The sequence below is a fragment of the Mytilus californianus genome, unplaced genomic scaffold (genome assembly GCF_021869535.1).
Source record: "Mytilus californianus isolate M0D057914Y unplaced genomic scaffold, xbMytCali1.0.p SCAF_3, whole genome shotgun sequence".
NCBI classification, from domain to species: Eukaryota; Metazoa; Mollusca; class Bivalvia; order Mytilida; family Mytilidae; genus Mytilus; species Mytilus californianus.
Window position 1 is genome coordinate 45,659,669 of NW_026262679.1, and position 20,461 is coordinate 45,680,129.

At 30.9% G+C, this 20,461-nt stretch overlaps 2 long non-coding RNA genes across 2 annotated transcripts in view; one reads left to right on the forward strand and one right to left on the reverse strand.

Annotated features, from left to right (window-relative positions):
* The window catches only part of LOC127734681 (uncharacterized), a 62,056-nt gene that overhangs the window by 33,540 nt on the left and 8,055 nt on the right, over positions 1 to 20,461 (reverse strand). Inside the window, exon 2 of the long non-coding RNA XR_007997696.1 lies at positions 9,565 to 9,586. This is a non-coding gene — a long non-coding RNA (uncharacterized LOC127734681). The remainder of the gene's footprint in view (positions 1 to 9,564; positions 9,587 to 20,461) is intronic.
* The window catches only part of LOC127734680 (uncharacterized), a 29,666-nt gene continuing 12,033 nt past the window's right edge, over positions 2,829 to 20,461 (forward strand). The window contains exon 1 of the long non-coding RNA XR_007997695.1: positions 2,829 to 2,905. This is a non-coding gene — a long non-coding RNA (uncharacterized LOC127734680). The remainder of the gene's footprint in view (positions 2,906 to 20,461) is intronic.

A 20,461-nucleotide genomic window follows, 5' to 3' on the forward strand; every position in this document is an offset into this window, starting at 1 on the left:
GGGTAAGTCGACGAAGAAAAGAAAAACGTTTGCAAAAATATAAAACACTACATAGACAAGTACTAAACAACACAAAACCAGACAAAACCGGAAATGTACTATGCTTCCAAGAAGGATGAGCATGTCTAGCTTTACTGGGGGCGTCTGTGCCTGTTGCTCATGGAATATAAAATAGCTTGCATTCGATTATGTTGTAATTGAGGAAACGATGACGGGAGTTTGGCTACGACAAGTGAAACATATCCGTGCTAACATATCTGTGGTCATCATACAGATGACTGATTGATTGTCGGTTTATTAACCACCAGTCTTATAAATAATAAAATAACTGATATCAGTTCTATGTTTGCCAAAAAAAAGTTATAATAAAAAAAGATCCCTGCGATTAATTCTCAACACACTTTTGAGATTGTCTTTTCCCCCCAACACGATTGTCGTTATTAAAAAATAATTTTGAACGGTACCAACTTTACGGCGCATTGCAAACAACAATGTTTTTCAGCGATGGTCGAGGTGTTTGTAAATCCAAACCTAATATAAAAACGTTGACAACCTGATATAACCGGAAAGTACCAAAAGTAAACCCAAACCTGGACATGGAATCAGAACTATGTATGAGGGAGATACATTCCTTAATTTCAAAGTTAAAGTAGTAACAACTAAAAAGTCGAACATGGAAATGTGGCACCTCAAATATTTTCATATGTAACATATACATACACAAAAATCAGATGGGGTGATATGAATAAAGGGAGAAACATATAAATGGACAGGGAATCAGTTTTGATAATCCCTGTATGGATAGGGAATCAGTTTTGGTAATCCCTGTATGGACAGGGAATCAGTTTTGATAATCCCTGTATGGACAGGGAATCAGTTTTGATAATTCCTGTATGGACAGGCAATAAGTTTTGACAATCATTGTCCTCCTCCGTCTCGCGCATTTTGGATCCATAACCGAATAACTACATGTTGTAATTTGAAATTGTTTTTATCTTTAACAGATACCCTTTCAGTTATATCAAGAAGATCATTGATAACAGTTGATGGATTTGTTGGAAATGTTTTTTAATCTTTTATATGATTTGCAGACCTTTGATTTTTTTGGTGAATTTATTAACAACTTTTATAGACTCGGGATGATTTAGAACTTGTCATACTATATAGACATATGTCTACAGTTGGAGACTGTTTGTTACCCTCTACAGAAAAAGAAAAACAACACTTTATAAATAACATACGTCCGAAGCTCTTTTCTGGATTTACCTTCATCTTGAATGCTCAAAGCCGAATATTTTAAAGCGAAAGATGTATAAAAACCGAAACAGTTGAAAAACTTTATGACCAGATGTCTTTATGTTATTTTCAACATTGTGTTTCTGTCACATTGACATATTCAAATGTGTACAATATTATCTCCCTTTATTCAATTTTTTTAATTATTTCGTGTGAAAAAAATTATTCACAGGCTGTATTCGTGTGACTGATCAAAGTCTTTAATTGAATATTTTACTAAACTTTGGTCCATCGTTGTGGTTCATGTATAGTGGATTTTGTTGTCCCCAAATATTTCATATTTATTGATATTCCAACATTTTATTCCACATTAGTACGTCGTCCAGAGGCAAAATTTATAAATCTGAAGATGAATTCATTTAAGGCATTCGTTCAAAACGTTTTTCTGGGTTTATTCTTCATCGAGAACAACAAGAGTCGACAGTTTTGAAATCCAAATACGTATATATATTTATATAAATACAAGCTAAGTGCTACTTGGTAAATATTTCAAAAGGTCGAGAAAGCAATTGTGTAAGATGACACATAACTTCACGTTCCCATGCATAAATAAGAACAAATAAGGTGACAAATTAGTGTCTCCTGCTTTGCAAATATCGTTTTTTCACGTCAAATCACGGAAGAGTCAGAAGATCCAGTTGTGTGTGCTCTTTCACAAAAACATTATTACTAAGCAAGGACAAGTACTCAGCAATTTTAACTAGAACTACTCATCTCCACGATATTGATAAATGACCTTGAGAGGGTTTTTTTTTCAATTTTTATTTGGTGGCAATATTTCTCCTTAATCGTTATAAAAGCGTTAATCACTCGTATTGATTCATAGAAATGCTTCATTCACAGGAAACGTTTCATTAAACATTTGTATTCCTTTATTCCTATCGCATTGTCGAAAACCCGGTAATTAACTTTTAATCTGAGCACAAATATTCATTCCGGTAGCGACAAAATATTTTTAAGAAACTTTTTGGAAGAAATTTTGTATATCCTTCTAGCTTCAGTTAAGTTAAGGCAAATAATGCTAATCCAAAAGTAAAAGTGACAGAACTTCTGTTCCGTTTTATGAAAATAATATTTCGGCGGGGGAAAGGTGGGGGAGTCTAGAGTTTTTTTTATATTTTCGATGTAAAAGTGATATGGGAATCTACTTGCATGATTAAGAAGGTTTTTGTTTAGTTTGTGTTCAATAAATCATGAAAGTGAATCTGTGAAAGTAAATCATGATCACCATAAAATATCGACGCTAGGACACCTTTATTACAGAGTGGTTTCCAATACAATGACAAATTCTCACATGTCCACAATAGTCTAAAGATTCTTGAGAAATAAACATAACTATATTAACACATACGATCACATAAGCACCAAAGAACCAATGATTTAATAATCCCTTAAAGATAAGGATGGATTATGGTATAAACCAAATAATGATTCATTTTTTTAATAAAAAGTGATTTTCTGAAAGCAATAATTTTGAAAACCTAACTTTTTGAGCAATAATATATATGTAAAGGTTTAAGTATTTATTTAGAATAAGAGCGTCACTTGAAATTTGTCCATAATCTTTATTTTATTCATTGAACATACGATGATGTGGATTAGTCTTTTGGTGAGTTATATTATATATATTATATTTTTTTTACTTTAAAAAATCATGGAGGTACTGGCACGCATTACAGCATAATAATTGTTGGTTTTCTTTATATTTTGAGAAGAAAATAAAGTATTCAGGGCAACCCTGGTACAAAGCACATAAGAATGTGAACAGACTATATTGTCAGCTAATAAACGGAGAAAAAAAGAGACGTTTAACTGACACAAAAATTTAGTGATTTCACTTTGCATCAGTTTTATATAAGGTCCGAGAGAAGAATAAAAGAATAAATATGACTTCTTACTGCTTATAGCTAGAATAAATGGCTCATATCTATTATTAGAATGAATATTATGACTTATTACTATATATTATCAATAATCAGAATAGTTATGGCTCATCTCTATAGTTAGAATAACTATATATATATATATATGACTTACCGCTAGGGGAAAAGGTGATTTAAAAGAAAAATGGAAAAAAGAATCCTTTCATTTTAAAAAAATATACCGTATGTTTCGTGCAACCATGTACAAAATATCAATTCCTTGTAAGCAAACTTTTAATGGGGAAGTAAGTATCACGAACAAATTGTATCTCAAGTCGCAAGAAATTGTCCACCATTCTATAAAGTAACCAAATATACCCAAGATGGACACTGATAAGAATTTTCAGGTTTAATTTCTCTTCAACTTCGTATTTGATATGGCCTTCCGACTGTTTTGATTCGAGCGCCACCTATGAGTCATATTTAAAACTGTCTGGCGTACCAAATTATAAGCTGGAAACCTTGAGTTTTAACGGAAACATGTACAGTACTATATAATGTGGGTACATTGTATACCATTTTTTCAGAAATGCTTTTGTCAGTTAAAACCAATCTTTGTTTGCAATATTCTTTAGTGTCTACTCTCAACACAGTGTTTGATTGTTTGAACCACCACAGAACAAGGAAAACTTTCCAGTAAAGAACATACAACATTTCTAACTTAATAAACACACAATCTTATTTTCCTTGCGGTTTGCAAAACGGAATTACTTTGTAACCAAACAATCGAGATCAAAAAGGGGATTGAGTGCTCCAACAACTAGTGTAACCTATACACATGATCATGTGCCTATCTCAAGTAAAGATCCTCCAGTACTTAAATCCATTCATACCTTTCCTTTTAAATTCGGGGGCAATTAAGAACAAGTCAGGCATACTGTATAGGCATTTTATAGTTTGCTATGCGATATGGCTTTTATTCATTGTTGAAGGCCGTATAGTAATCTATAGTTGCTAACTTCTACGTCATTTGGTCTCTGATGGAGGTCTCATTAGCAATCCAACCACATCTTCTTATTTTTTATATTTGATTTTTACATATTTCTTTGTTGTGTGTGTGTATCGCTGGGTCGCTGTCTCATAAACGTATACTCAACATCCCCTTTTATTCAAACAAATTTGAATCAGTTATATTCGAATTTAGTTAAAACATCATTTTGACCATGTGTGTGAGTTATAACCTGTTCAATACTTGGGTATACAAATTTTCTACAGAATTTTATACATGCAATAACAAAAATATTATGAGTCCTGGGTATTTTCGAACAACTGATAACTGGTAGTTTTGCGTCATGTAATTAAAACCCATATACAATGATATGTAGCTTATTAAAATAAAGTCTTGTATACAAGATTATGTATGTATGTGTGTGTTGTTCTTTCTTTATTATTTATATGTGTGGGATGTTATCTTACAATAGTGTAAATGTTTAATGATATTATGCCAAAGACACTTTTGAATTTTGTTATTGAAGTTTTTGTCATGAAAAACTAAAATTAAGCTGTAAAGATTCTTAAATTGGTGTTAGAAAAGGAATTGTCCAGATGCATTGATACCAGGGTCCAACAATAAAGATGTAATAAAAGGCATTTAAAAAAAAGTACATTGTTTATTATTATTTTTTTTTTTATTGTAAAACTATTTTTTAATATAAAAAGAACGAAAAAATACCTATATAAAGTGTGGAGTATAGATATGACAATTGTTTTGTTTATATTAAATACGATGGAACTGACAAAGAAAAATGACCTACATATAAGATCTTTATTTATAATTAGTTATGAATAAGGTCCGGTTGGCGGAGGTTGATGACCAGAGGATTGATTCATGTGTAATGAAACAATAGCATTATTTCATTTTCAAATATTTCTAATTTTAGGAGTGAATTGCATAATTTTGTTTAAATGATCTCGCAAAAATAATGAAATGCATTCTACCATATTAAAAAATATTCGAAAAATTGATTACTTTAAGAGAATTAAATACTTTATATATTGTACGATCTAAAATATAAAATGAAAAATATATGAATAAGTAAACATTAGATGACTATTTATCAAAATTATAGGTAGCGCCAGGTGGTTTCAGTTCTCTACTACAGTTTGACAAGCAATCATTCTATCTGACGATTGCTGTAAGATTTGAGATTTTATAGAAATTTTATCTCACAATTGAACGTTTATAATGATTTTATCGAAGTCCTTTAAAAAGTAAAATTATGTCATACAACCACTATACCAAACAAACTCCAGATCATCGCTAAGAAGTTGATAAACTATCGGTTTATTAACTATTGCACACTCACAAGCACAATATTAAAAACGGGCTTTTTGATGATGATCCAATTGTATTCAAAATGTTCATGAATACTTTCCATATACAAAATAAAACTGTTATGCTCCTGATTTCACATCATGTTATGCATGCTGCAAGATTTTCTGATTGATACTTTTGACTATCTCAAGGTCCATATTTATTTCGTGGGAATAAATGTAAGATATTATTAGAAGAAACAAATTATATTTTATATTTACGCCACGATACTGGCTGAAATCGTTAAAATCTACATCAACCTATTTCTCAGTATAAAATCTTGTAATGAATTAAGATAAAACCCTGTGGGTTCTTTTATGTTAGCCCTAACTCCCGCCAATATTTACAGCAACCCAATATACTTTCATTTACCCTCGGTCGTTATCGAATGCCCCCTCCTGATGTAAAGGACGCTTATCTCCGACTCTGTGACTACAGTTTTCAATTATTATAAAACATTTATGCAGATCTAGCGATAATATTTATTAATTTCATATTCTCCGATCTTCGATAACTGTTGTGAATATATTTTTGCGTAAACTTCCTACGTTTGTGTGCATGCCGTTAATTTTTTTTATGTTGCCAACATATTACTGATGTTTTGCTAAAGCTATTTCAGATTGTTTTATTTAAATAGGATTTGATAATCACCTTTTGATTTACAATGTTGTTATGCAATTCAATCATTGTGTGTATAGATGAGTATCTTATAGTGTAACTTGGTCTAAAGTCAGTAAGGGGACAACCATTTGATTTTCTAGGGTGAGGTCTCAGGACGAAAATGAAAATTCCGCAACACAAAATGCAGGAAATAATTGTGTTCAAAATTGGAAATGATTTTGCGTGGGGTAAAGTTTCGGGAAAAAAATAAGTGAACATTTCATCCGAATAAGTTCTTACTTCCCCCCTGAATATCAAATGTTCGTCCCCTTACATGAAATGAAAAAAAAGCAATATGATAAACCGGTTATTTTTTTTTAATCCAGAAGATAATCAAGAAAGCAACAGACGAAAAAAAATGGCACCAGGTCTGCTTTTTGTATGACCGTCATATCTTAATGTTTTACTTTATTTGGAAAGTTGGAATTTGGGGGCAGGTTTTTGATTGTGCGACTGTCAGTTGGATTTATTCACAATTTTAGTAGAATCGGGACAATTTAGAGCTTGGCATATTGTATAGACACCTGTCTATTGTTAATGTCTCTATGCCTTTTTTGTTAATTTTGTCGTCGAGTTGCTGTTTTGTTGACTTATACCCAACACCTCCTTTTATTCATATGCATACAGTGTAGTTTCATATCTAAAAACCAACCTTAGACAGTAATAAAACAATAAAAAAGTAAACAGACGCTTTCAGGTTCCAAGTCTCATATATAATAATTTCAACAAGTGTTAAAACCTAAAAAAATCAGAAAATTGTAAACTTGGAAATAAAAGATTTATCAAACCCTTTTGTATCAGCTGTGAATTCGAGACATAATATTTCTGAGTTGGGATTTTCATTTTTCTGGTTATTTGACGAAGAAGAGGACACGACATGTCCTTTTTATCTCAGGGTTAGAACAATCCCGGGTTTTATGAGTATTGCCCAGCCATGTGTGAAATACTGGGAAATCCCGGGTATTATGAGTATTGCCCAGCCATGTATGAAATATTGGGAAACCCCGGGTTTTATGAGTATTACCGAGCTGAGTGGGAAATGATGGGAAAACCCGAGTTTTATGAGTATTGCCGAGCTGAGTGGGAAATGATGGGAAAACCCGGGTTTTACCGGGTAAAACTGGGCAATACTGGGTAATATAAAATATACTTGCATGAATCTTCAGAACTCACTGATCAATTACAAATACAATATATAACCGATATATAAGTGTAAGACATAATATTTTAATTCATAATTTCACTGTTTGAGACTTATTATAAATTTGAGAAAGTATTGGTCCAGCAACTGTAGGAAATACATGAACACACATATATACAAATGGGAAAAGTTTTCTCAATAAAGATAATCCTCCAAAATAATATCAAATTGCCAAAACTGTTAAAATGGTACCAAAGAAGTCATTTTCTTTTAATATATATTTCTTATATTTAATAAAGCAATGAATTTTTGCTCATTGCCATATTTTGCATATATCCATGTACATGACTCATTAATTAATTAATTAATCAAGTAATTATTCAGATTATAACAGATTTGGTTTTTTTTTAACAATAATAAGCCTTTTCATATCTATTTGTTTGACATGTTCCCTTATGGTGTATTTAACAATTTGATTGTATAGCAATTCTAATTTACAATTCACTAATTCATCATAATAAAATGCATTTATTTTCAAACATTGGATTAAATCAAATAAAACTATAAATAAAACAAGGTATCCAAAAATGTGCAAAATTTAATGTATTATGCATTATATAGAATCATTTTAGTAAAAGAAGAAATCGAATTTGTATACTCTGAAAATGTCTATCTTTTTAAAATGTATATATTTAGCAATAATACTATGAAGCTACAATATGTCTTTACTAGTATGTGTTCTGTGTTATAAATTAAGCTTTGAAACCATATTACTCCGTATTATCCATTTCTGGGAGTATTGCCCAGTCACCTTGGTTTTTCCGCTAATTTAATACTTTGCATATCCTGATTTATCCATGTTTAATAGCTTTTGAAATTACATTCGCCTCATTTTTCAATAAAGTTCGGTGAAAAAAAACACCTATACTTTTGTCAATGCGCCCCAAAAAAACATATCTTAAAACGGAATAAATTTCGTTCATCAATAACCCTTGAGGGTAATGGATCCCACTAGAAACATATATATTATGGGGAAAACATAAATCACCATTCTATCAGTAAAGGAACAGAAAAGATTTTGCCATCTGAATTTCATTTTCCTTTATAAAGCAACCTTAAAATAACTACCATGCTATTTGGTATGGATTTTGCTCATTGTTGAAGGCCGCACAGTGATCTATAGGTACTAACTTCTACGTCATTTAGTCTCTGGTGGAGAGTTGTCTCATTGGAAATCATACCACATCTTCTTATTTTTATATTCATATCCAAATTGGCCTAAGAGAAGTAAGAAGATGGATCATCCGCCATGACAATGTCACAAGTTACCTGTTTAAAATATTTAATCCCATGCAAATGAAAGAAAGTTTGTCGAAATATAATCTATTTTACAGTAATAATAAAAATTAAAATTTTTAAAATAAAGAAAATTTTGAAACGCAAGTCTAAGTCTTATATCTAACAAACAAGTCATTACATGTCAAATTTTATTTAGGTGCTTTTTTCAAACCTTGTTATATTTATCAGTTTCATCATAACTAAATCCACTTTGTTTGTTTTTTCCTAAAATAAATAATTTCAATTGTTTTCTCAAGCATTCAGATGACTAGGCTTATGGCCTTAAGACAGACCTAGTTTTAGTGGACTTTAACCTCTCGGCCCTTGTGACAATTTGTTATTAATATTTAATGACTTGTAATTGCTTTCTTATGAGAAGATATATCCGATGCAGTAATATAGACAAATATAGACATCTTCACATGATACGATGACACTTCATCCTAAGATACTTCAAAGGAATGTTTAAGTGGACAATTATGAAAAACATATAATCTTCATTCAAACTGATATGTAATAAGAAGTTACCACAGAACAGTCCATATTACGCTACACAGTAAACCTGAGCAACACACACACACCAAAAACCGGGGTGATGTCATGTGCTCTGGAAGAGTCGGCTACATAGACGGCAATTTTATTATTAATTTTCAACATTATTTCTGTTGAATATACTTCTAAAAACAGACATTTGAAAATACTAGTACCCAGTTTTGCAACGCTCAGTCGAATAAAAACAAACATTACACTGAAATCTCTGGACTGAATATCTAGAAACCTCATTGCAAATACGGTAATGCAGGTGCTTCGGAAATGCAAACGAATCCTGTTTTACATGTAAAAGATTTTACACAACCATCAATTTTCAATGAAAATATTTAGTTGAAACTTACCTCTGCTAGTTATTTCTAGTATCTGAAAAAAGAAATACATATATATTTTTTTAGAAATTTATCTTCCTTTTTTTTTTATCTTAATCAGATTTCATTATAAATGTAATGTCAGTCGGTAAAAATAAATTGAAACTATTTGTTTTATTATGTTCATACATTTATTTAAAAGATAGAACTTATATATTTATATTCTCTTTCTTAAAGTCATTTATGGGACAACAATATTGGGTATTGCACCTTGTCAAATTGAAACACAAAAGAAAGGTGTATTATTTAAACCTAACCTGCCGAAGTTGACTGTATGTAAACGCCTACTAATGAGCTAGCTGCTTGATAGATATAAGTTGGAGATTGTTTTGCCGTCTGTAATATTGTCTACTTTTCAATCTCTCGAAAACAAATGTGGGATGAGATTTAGAACAAGGAAAAGGCATATATAGAAATTGTTACAGTCATGCATGTTGTATTTATCATTTATAATTCCATGCGGTTTTAACTCCACTTAATGGACAGTGCCCTCTTAAGACAATTATTTGCTCAAGTTGTTAATAAGGAGAATAAAATTTGTACATAATTTCTAAGTACGTATATATTTAGTACGTTGAAAAATCCAGATTTTCATAAGAAGGACGTCCGATATGAATCATAATGTTTTCATAAGAAAAGAAACAAAAATGTATTTCTTTGAAAATCATATATATATATATAGATAGATATACATGCATACAGAAGTCTTAGTTTTAAGTGTCTCATTTGGTTGCTGTTTCATTAACGTTTATTGCACATATCCTTTAATTGGGATATAAGTATACCTTCCAATATATACATGCTTTATTCTATAATAATTTACCCTTATATATATCATATTTATTAAATTCAAATTCAATTTGTACAAGTTTTGGTTCGTATGCTGTCTCGTTGACCTTTATCTTAAACTTTTTTTGTTCAAATTACACATTAATTTACGATGGAAAGAAACTTGTCTATCTTATCCCTTTTAAAGAAACAATCTACTTTTTTTAAAGATTAGTTTTGAATAAAGGCAGTTTGGGTTTTATTTATTTCACAAGTATATAATGAGTATTAGTTGCTTATATCTCCTTCACTTGGTCTCTAGTGGATAGTTGTCCCATTGGCAACAATACCACATCTTTTTATATATCCAAGGTCCTCTGAGGTAATCTTTGCTTTGCATTGGTTTGAGTAAATAAGCCTGATTTTAGAAAAAACAGCATTTATGTTAAATATACAGAAATCAATGCCCGCTATATAATGATACCATCAACAGTGGATATCACAAGAACAGTACCAGCATATAGTTTGTTCAGTGTGTACTATTTCAGTTCTAGGAATAACAAATGCTTTAAAACCACGCTATTCAACATAAATTTCCATCCATATATACTTGACACTTAAACAAAAGAGACTAAACTACATTTGTTACACATAAAACTAATAACCGTGTGCATGTTCTTTACAAAAGCAAAATTTCAAATAAGTCTATGTCGTAAATACTGAATCTGACATTATATTACTCTGCAATGGAGGAAGCTATAATAAAGATGCAATGGTGACACAAAAATGTACATTGAAGGACGAGAGATCGGTTGATTGAATAGCTTTTCTTTAACTTCCAGTGACAAGTATTTCAGATCAAATCAGGACGAAATCAAACTAAACAAAACATCAAATTAGACAAATAAATAGGTATTCTTAATATAGAATATGTTTGCCAATAAGACAACTATCCAACAGAGTGCAAATGAAGCGCATTTAAGTAACTATATGTCACAGAATGGCCTTCAAAGATGAGAAAAACCCATACTATAAAGATTCCCTACATAAAAAAATGTGAAAAAATTCAAACGAAAAACCAACGTCCTGATTTTTTAGGAAAAAAACTATAAAAGAAAAACAAATATGACAGACAGCAACCACTGAATTATAGGCCCCTGATTTGGGACAGGCACATATAGTTGGTTTTGAGGGCAGGTCATTTGGACTCACAAAAAAGAACACAGAAGACGAGAGTAAAACTGTTACAATAGAAAACATCTTTACCAACATATAAATTAGTCCCAGAACATATCTATAGAATTGATATGACTAAAATGTAAATTTATTAATACCGACCGTAACTAAAAAAATGTCAAAATTATGTCAAGTAATTCGGATGGTACCTACCATTTTATATGCAAACGGGCATAGTAAGATAATAAATATATATTAATATATACTTTTCATATAATAGTAATATAATGAAAACATATTAATATACTTTTCATAGAGGAATAGCTATCATCTATAACAGTGCTGATATTAACATTGCGGGTCCGTTGTATATAGTATATGTTTTGTTGAAATAAATGTTACTTGTTATCTATCCATTATAAACTGTAGAAAGATGTGACATTTTCCCTTTTGTTACGAAAAGATTTTGTAGATGTGTTTAAGTAGTGTATATTAAGTGTGTATACTTGTGTTTACCACATTACTTATTCCATTCAAGTTTTGGACGCGTAAAATCTGTATTGAAAAAATTACAAATTATATGTTTATACAATATTTAAAAGCGGTGTCGCAATAAGATGCTAGTTTATTTCGGCATTTTTGCGCCTGTCCCAAGTCAGGAGCCTCTAGCCTTTGTTAGTCTTGTATTATTTTTAATTTTAGTTTCTTGTGTACAATTTGGAGTTTAGTATGGCGTTCATTATCACTGAACTAGTATATATATTTGTTTAGGGGCCAGCTGAAGGACGCCTCCGGGTGCGGGAATTTCTCGCTGCATTGAAGACCTGTTGGTGACCTTCTACTGTTGTCTGTTCTATGCTCGGTTTGTTGTCTCTTTGACACATTCCCCATTTCCATTCTCAATTCTATATATACATATACAACATGTTAGTGTAAAAGAAAAAGTGTAATATTTATATATCTTATATAATATATTATATTTTTACTTCATATATAACCGATTTATGTATTTAAACACTAGCTGGAATGGGGTCTCTAGGCTTCATTTTTTTATGTTGAAAATAGATAACCATCTGGTTGTCAACACTTCAGTAGAATTCAAAATTAAATGAAATTATTAATATTATACTTCAAATAAACACAGGTCGAAGCTATTTTTTTATTGTCAAATCGTGATATTTTACTGATTTGGTCACACATCACGAATGCATTCTAATCATATTCAAAATATCACATGTGAAATATGAATAAAAGGGGAGGGAAGACGAAAATTATAAAATATCACAGTTAACAAAATATATGTAAGCAATTAAAATTTACCATAGTTTGGATTTTTTGAAGTGATAAAACATTTAATGATGCTTTAATATAATTTCGAAATTTGTATATAATTTGATGGCGTCAGTTCATTCTTATTTAGAAAAACAGGAAAATATATTCCAGAAAATATCTCTAAATTAACACCGAAAAACAGGTTAATCATTGATAAACCAAAATCAGGCCATATACTATTTTTATGTTAAAAAAATCAAAGTTAGCTCTTAAAGCTTTTATTACGTTCCCACGGAAAAGGTTATCGCCAAAAATATTTGCAATCTTTAAGTTGAATTTTGTTTTAATTGTAAATAAGTTTTCTAAAAAAGAATTAAAATTAATGCATACATATTTTTGATTTGCCAAAAACTTTTGTAGAATTATATACTTCAAGCAAAATTTCTCAAAAATAAAATTTATCCTGCGTTATTTTTAAACAATTGTGCTATTTTCACAGGAATTTTCAAATCAGTGTCCACTTAAAAAATGTCCTATATTATTATTATTATTTCCCAAGGTTTTCCTGGAATAGAACTTTAGATACTTACATCTAATATTTTGAATCATTGATATTTGATCATTATTGATTAGTAAATACTTGTTAAAACACGCCCATACATATATCAATGAATCGAAATATTCTCAATCGGAAATATATAAATTAAATATAACTAATAATAACTTACTACCACAATGAATGAATTATTGGCAAGTCAGCATTATACTTAAGACCATAAAGCGAAAAAAAAATCCCTATAACAGAATTTTATATTGTTTTAGTGTTAGTGACTTACAATTATATATGATATGTTTTTTATCCGTATTCGGACATTTTTCTTATGAACACAAAAAATGCTGCAACTATTCTAAAATAAATATGTTCATTCTAGTAGTTTAAACTTATTAATTCGAGCATTACTATAAATTAATTTTATAATATTGTCATTGTTTGGTATCAGTTTTCAGCTTATAACTTACGAGTAGTGATATTTAATTAAAAAGTGCCGAAATTATTATGTATGAATATATATTAATTCAAGTACAACTATTCCTTCTAATGAAAAGCATCTTAGATGAAGAAAAACAAGATAATTTGAAATATCTGATTTTATGATAAAAGAATGTCAATTTCGTTCTATTATTATACGTGGGCAATTAGCTTCTTATGATACTTAACTTATCAGCACTTAATTTACATTACTTTAAAGACCCTCCTACTGGCTATATGGTGTGAAAAACCCTCGTACATACGGAGATAAACTAAATAATTTAAGATTTCTCATAGTAAGTAAATACTTCTATTACCCTCTTAACATTTATGTTTATTTATACTCTACAATAATATAAATTCTTTAAGACTCTATCTCTCTCTCTGAATATATATATATACACACTAAATTAAGGAAAATATTTTATTAAGACGGTTGTTTCAGCTTAGTTTTGACCTACTGAGAAAGCGTGACTTTTTCGGAAATAATTATTTAAAGATTATTACAAATTATATGTTTATTTCGTGGAAAGGGGAAGACTTCCTCTATAATCAGATTGATCCAGCCAAACCGTGTGTAAAACCGGACACGGGCGTAAGGTTATCATACATCCCTTTCTCTAATTTGGAAAATAAAATCCGGAAACTTATACTTGTTAGTTTCCGTACCAGAGAATCATAGCGTTTATCCACAAGAAATGACGCATTAGTCTCACTAATTGTCAAAATATGTCGATTCAAATTTTTACCCTACATTTTATCCATTGTTTAAAATTTTAAATGTTACGTCTTTTGTAATACATTTTTTTTTCTAATCCCAATAATGTACATGTTTTTTTTATTAAAAAATCGCTTTAAAAGAGTAGCAGTTCAATCATTAAAGACGACATTTAACTTGAAAACCACAGAGAGGGAAGCAAATAAATACTTTGAAACAGAAAACAAGATAATATTGGAAAGAAATAAAACTGCTAAAACTAAAAACAAATTTATTAAGATGAGGGTAAATCAGACAAAGGATAAGTGTATCCTTTCCATCATTTTGAAATATAAAACAGAGAGAAGGGGGGAAATATGAACAAGCATTTTTTTATGAACTTAAAATTCATGCAATTTGCTGTTTTCAATGTACAAGGGGGTTTAAGCGAACTGCTTCGACAATGCCACTGCTTTGTGACTGTAACTATTCCAGGAATGAATTTCTAACCACCGAGTTATCAATCTTGGCGTTGCCGCTAATACCCATTTTACTTCATTGGTTCTGAAATATAGAAAGAATAAAATGAGATGTGTGGTATATGACAATGAAACAGAAACCCAACGACAGCAAAAATGTACAAAACATTATACATCTAAAGTTCCATATACGGTCGTTAACAATAAATAGAAGGTGTCTAACGCCAAGCTCTTAATCCCACCAAGCTTGCATCTGGACAGCCACATGAATTTACAAAAAATTAAGACTTATCTCTCTTAGACAAAACATGACATTTGAATCCTGTCTATTTTGATATGAGTTAATATTCCCCATGACATTTTTTTTTCTTTTTGGTCCTTTGGTCTCGACCGAGTAATATTTTCCTTACCATTGGATAATTCAATAATGTACTACCTGTATGTGGGACTCACTGTTAGTCCGTTTTGAAAACTTCCTTTCATAATAAAATCAATATGTTAGGAAGGATCATCTTCATCATTCCAAGACATACACCAGAATCCATTTAGAAGTTTTACGACATATGTTATGATTTAAATTTTCAACACGTGAGTTTCTCTTTTCTGAGAAGTTAATTAAACATATTATATACATGTGATGTGCAAGGTGTTTAAATTTCAGAGCTGTTCTCGATACAATGTTAAATAGCCATTTAAGAAGTTTCCCTTTTCTGAACTGTACGTTTAATATACCTACATTTTATGTATGGTGATTAAGTATCTCTGTTCATTCACTATTCAAGAGGCGGTATCAATATAGTGTCTTCCTTAACAGAGTGAACTAACTGTCCTAGAACTTTCACAGTAATGATGATCTGGTATCACAGCGGACATTTTTTTATGATGACGAACATAAGATTGGCACATTTTATGTAAATTCTGCATCAAAGTACAATTCAGAACAAAAGCTTGGAAATAGCCAAACACGATTGTAAGCATCAAAATAAAAATGGGAATAAAAAGTCCTAACTTAACAGTCGTGTAAAAACTTTGCTTTCCGAGTTGTAACACGATAGGTGCTTCTATCGAAACAGGATATTCTTGAGCACCTGATATCAATATCGGTAATATGGGAAGCTATGGTTTTCAGTTGGTTTGTTTTTTTTGGAAAATAATTTCAGTGACGGTTTATGGATTACTGGGTTTTTTTAGGTGGAAAGGGGGTGTAGTTTTATATTGTAGTTCTAACAGTTTGATTTTTCTTTGAGAAATAGTTAATTCAGTACTCAATTAGTCTTTCAATACATTTTGATAGAACCCAACCAATCAGTTTTTTATGTAAGGCGACATTGCTTGATTCTTTTATCAGCGTATTTTGTAAGGCCACATTGCTGGTACTTTTATCAGCATTTTTGTAAGGCTGGCCACATTGCTGGATGCATTTATCAGCATTTTTTGTTAGGCCACATTGCTGCATGCTTTTTGTATATAATAAATGTATAGCTGATATAAGCATCATCTGCAAAAGTTTCGTTCAGTATTATTTTGTGTACAATTCTGATTTTTATTCACTCACTACAGGGTTTTGAACTGGGTTGGTTAAATAAGAATTTAATATAACGATTTAAATATGACTAAACGAACAACTGTTGACATTTATTATACATAATCTTTTTGATAGCATAGACGATTTGAGGTCGCCTCACTTATTAAAACAAACCGTCAAACAAAAATCATTTCCGCTTTCTACTTGAAATGAACCAAAGATCTTGTTTCAATTAATTTCGTCTTAATAAGACTTATGATTGATACCAGGAGGGAGGGATAGGGGTGTATTGCGGAATTAAGATATTTACCTCTAATGCCGCAATTAATTTACCGACCTTTATTGCAATCATTTAGCGTAATTATTCCGAGCATGAAAAAAACTTATATTTATTAATATATATTAGTGGGACTTCCCTCTAATTCCTTCTTTCTGACTGAATGTTATCTCACGTGTAAACACACAATGCAAAACATATACCGTATGATGATAAGTCTGAATTTCATACAAAGAAATGATGCAATTTCATGCACGTGACTATAGTCAGTATAAAGTTGCTCATTGTAATAGGCTTTGCCGTGCGATGACCTTAAATATACATATCTTTGTTTTCGTTGACCTTTGTTGGTTGACTGGCCAATTGGCAATTGTAACATATTTCTTTATTTTATACCAATTATAATACTTTTACTCCTTTAGAATGAAAAAAAGAGATTTGGTGTATTTAAAAGTTACAATGAGGCCTTCAACACGGGATAGTTCTAAGCTCATGTTGCACATTCAAGTCGGCCTGGCACTGATTTGGGCGGAATTCCTTGCTTAAGATGCTCTTACGTCACATCTAGATATTTTTTAAATAACACAAATGCGGAGTAATATAAACAGTAACAGACGATAAAATGCAATGAAATCTAACAAATACAGCCATGATATTCCTGACATTCTCCTATTAAAATAAAGATACAATGCAAACATTTAGACAACCACGGGTACATGAAGATATCTGTCAGTATTATTTTCAGAGGACATGGTTATTTTAAAAATATGTATAAAATATATTCTTAAATTCTTAAAATTAAAAAAAAAAAATTTCAGAAGAGATATGAAAAGTGAACTTGTTCCATTATTATTTAGTAAAAAACAGTCTGTGTACCAGGTTTGTCATTTGAGATGTCGATTTGTCGATTCTTAACTCTTCCTTTCCCTTATCTCATTTTCAACCAGGGTTAATCCAGTCTTCTCAAGCTGTTCCGTTTGTTTGTGTAATTTTAAACATAATTCCAGTTATCTTCTAGATCTATTACTGTTACAGCATAGGTTAGAAAGGGGCGGAAAGACTACTGTAGTATCCGTGTCTTAACAACAAAATCATATCAGCATTTTACGGGAAACACTACGGATCTGTTCCGTAGTAGTACCTTTTGTTATACTTCATGTCAAAATGGCAGATTTTGATTGGTTAATACGAGGGAGACAATTTACTCTATCCTATGGCAAATACTCTATTACCCTTCATAGAGACGCTTAATCAAGTGTGCGTTTTTGTAAATACGGATGATTGTTATGTACAAGACGTCATAGTTTATTACTTTGAATTTGAAAATATAATAGACAGTAATAACAGAACATTCAGTATAATAAATTAAATAACACATATCTGAGAGTGTGATAGAGCAGATTGTTACCCCTCAGTTGACAATGTTTTCTCGGGGTAACAATCTGCTCTATCACCCTCTCAGCTATGTGTTATTTATATAATATTATCTTTTCTAGATTATAACCTATGATGTGATTTTTTTTCACAAGGGTATATACCTAGATCAAGGATCCTACACGAAAGTGGTGCGTTACAACTTACTTCGTCACTTGTTATATATTTGTACGTGGGGTTCACTTAAACTCCTGTTAACAGTGTGCTCTTATACTGTCCCTGTCCCTGTCCCTGTCCCTGTCCCTGTCCCTGTCCCTGTCCCCGTGTAAGAGGGAGGGGTTGGGCGCTTGCTAACACGTTTAACGCCGCCACATTATGTATGTGCTAGTCCCAAGTCAAGGGTTGTGGTTGGTCGTTCATTGTTTTATATATAATCAGGTCGTTGGTTTTCTCGTTTGAATTGTTTTATATTTAGTCATGTCGGGGTCTTATTATACGGTATGGGTTTTGCTCATTGTGAAAGGCCGCATGGTGACCTACAGTTGCTTACATCTACGTTATTTGGTCTCTGGTGTAAAGTTGTATCATTGGCAATCATACCATATTTTCTTATCTTTGTATAGTTATAAGTTCTCTTCTTCTCTTTTTCTTTTGTTGATTGTCTCTTTTCTATTACTTTTTCTTTTGAATGCGCTTTCTTATCTTACAATTTCTCTAACAGTGGGCTACCTCCGAAATAAATTTAGCAATGCCGAAACAAATGATAAATACATAATTAGCGGATAATTTTATAATTTTCTCAATAAACATAAACTAATTCGATAGGCATCTTTGATGATTAAGCGGAAAAGTACAACTAAGTATATTTAATTCAAATATAAAAATTAGGAACCACGACTTATCTGTTAACTGATAATACTCCTTTGAAATGATTTTACAATTTCAAAATAATAGCTATAAAATAAGTCTGATTGCTTATCTATCGAAAAATATGTCTTTATATTCCGAAAAAAAATTCTACTAATTATTATTATTATTTTGAATATTATGTTTATAATAATGTGGTATTAAGATGAAAGAATAGTACGATAAGGTTTTCCATTAAATTGAAATTGATTTACAATTCCTCGTGGTGTCTGCTCGGGGGAGGATTAGTATCTGCAGATAGTGAAGTTATCCCTCATAAAATGTTTACATATAAAATTATTTTTCTACATATATCATTGTCACAAAACGTACACATAACATTTTTATAGATAAATAGATATTTTATCTTGTTATGATGATATTAGCATGAAATGGGTGTTAGTTGATTTATATTTATCCTTGCAAAGGTCAAATCCATTCAAATTTTCCATTATAAACATTACACAACATAAAATTGTAGGTATTTCATAAAATCACTGTTCCTTTGATCGTGCATTGTTTTCTCATGTACACGTAGTAATTCTGTGAGATGAATTGATACAGCATATCCTTTCTTTTCCTTCAATACAGGATATGTTGACCCTTCCTGAGCACCTTAAATCATACCAGATTTTATATTGGAGTTCAAATTGCTTGTAATTATTTTTCATTGTTTTAGTTCATTTGCAATGAAAATAGGGAGCGTATACAACATGTTTTTGTGGAATAACCTTCACAAGGTACTTTTAAGATCGAATAATCTGTGTTTGTGGAATAACCTCAGGTAACTCTCGAGACCAACAAAACGTTGGAGAGAGCTTAAAAACCCCCAAAAGGGCGTAATATAAAAGTCAACATATTCTGAACCTTCCATATTGCTTATGTGTCTGTCCTTGTGTTTGTTTTTATATTCTATATACTAGTAGGTCTCAATAGATTTTCGATATTTGAAACGTTCTTTATATGTAACTTCGTTCATCTTCAGAATATATCTAATAACATATATTTTTTTCTTTATTTTGCCTTCTAATGTGGCCATTAAATCAAAACGACAATTGTACATATCTACCTCGATTTACCTATACGAAAAATTACTGCATATCAAATCAAAGGCGGTTAACTTAATTTTCAGCAGTTGATGCTCAAATCTGTATACCTGCAGTGGCCAAAATGTGGATATCAGTTCGATCATATAAGATATAAAAAAAGACTATTTAAATATATAAATTTGTATGATAGCGATGCCGCTGCTGGAGGACGTTTCGTCTAGAGGGTATCCCCAGCTCAGTAGTTATAACTCTTGGGCTAACATGGGTAATTTTCTGTAAATTTACTGTTTATAAAATGTTTTTTATTTTGTTCGACA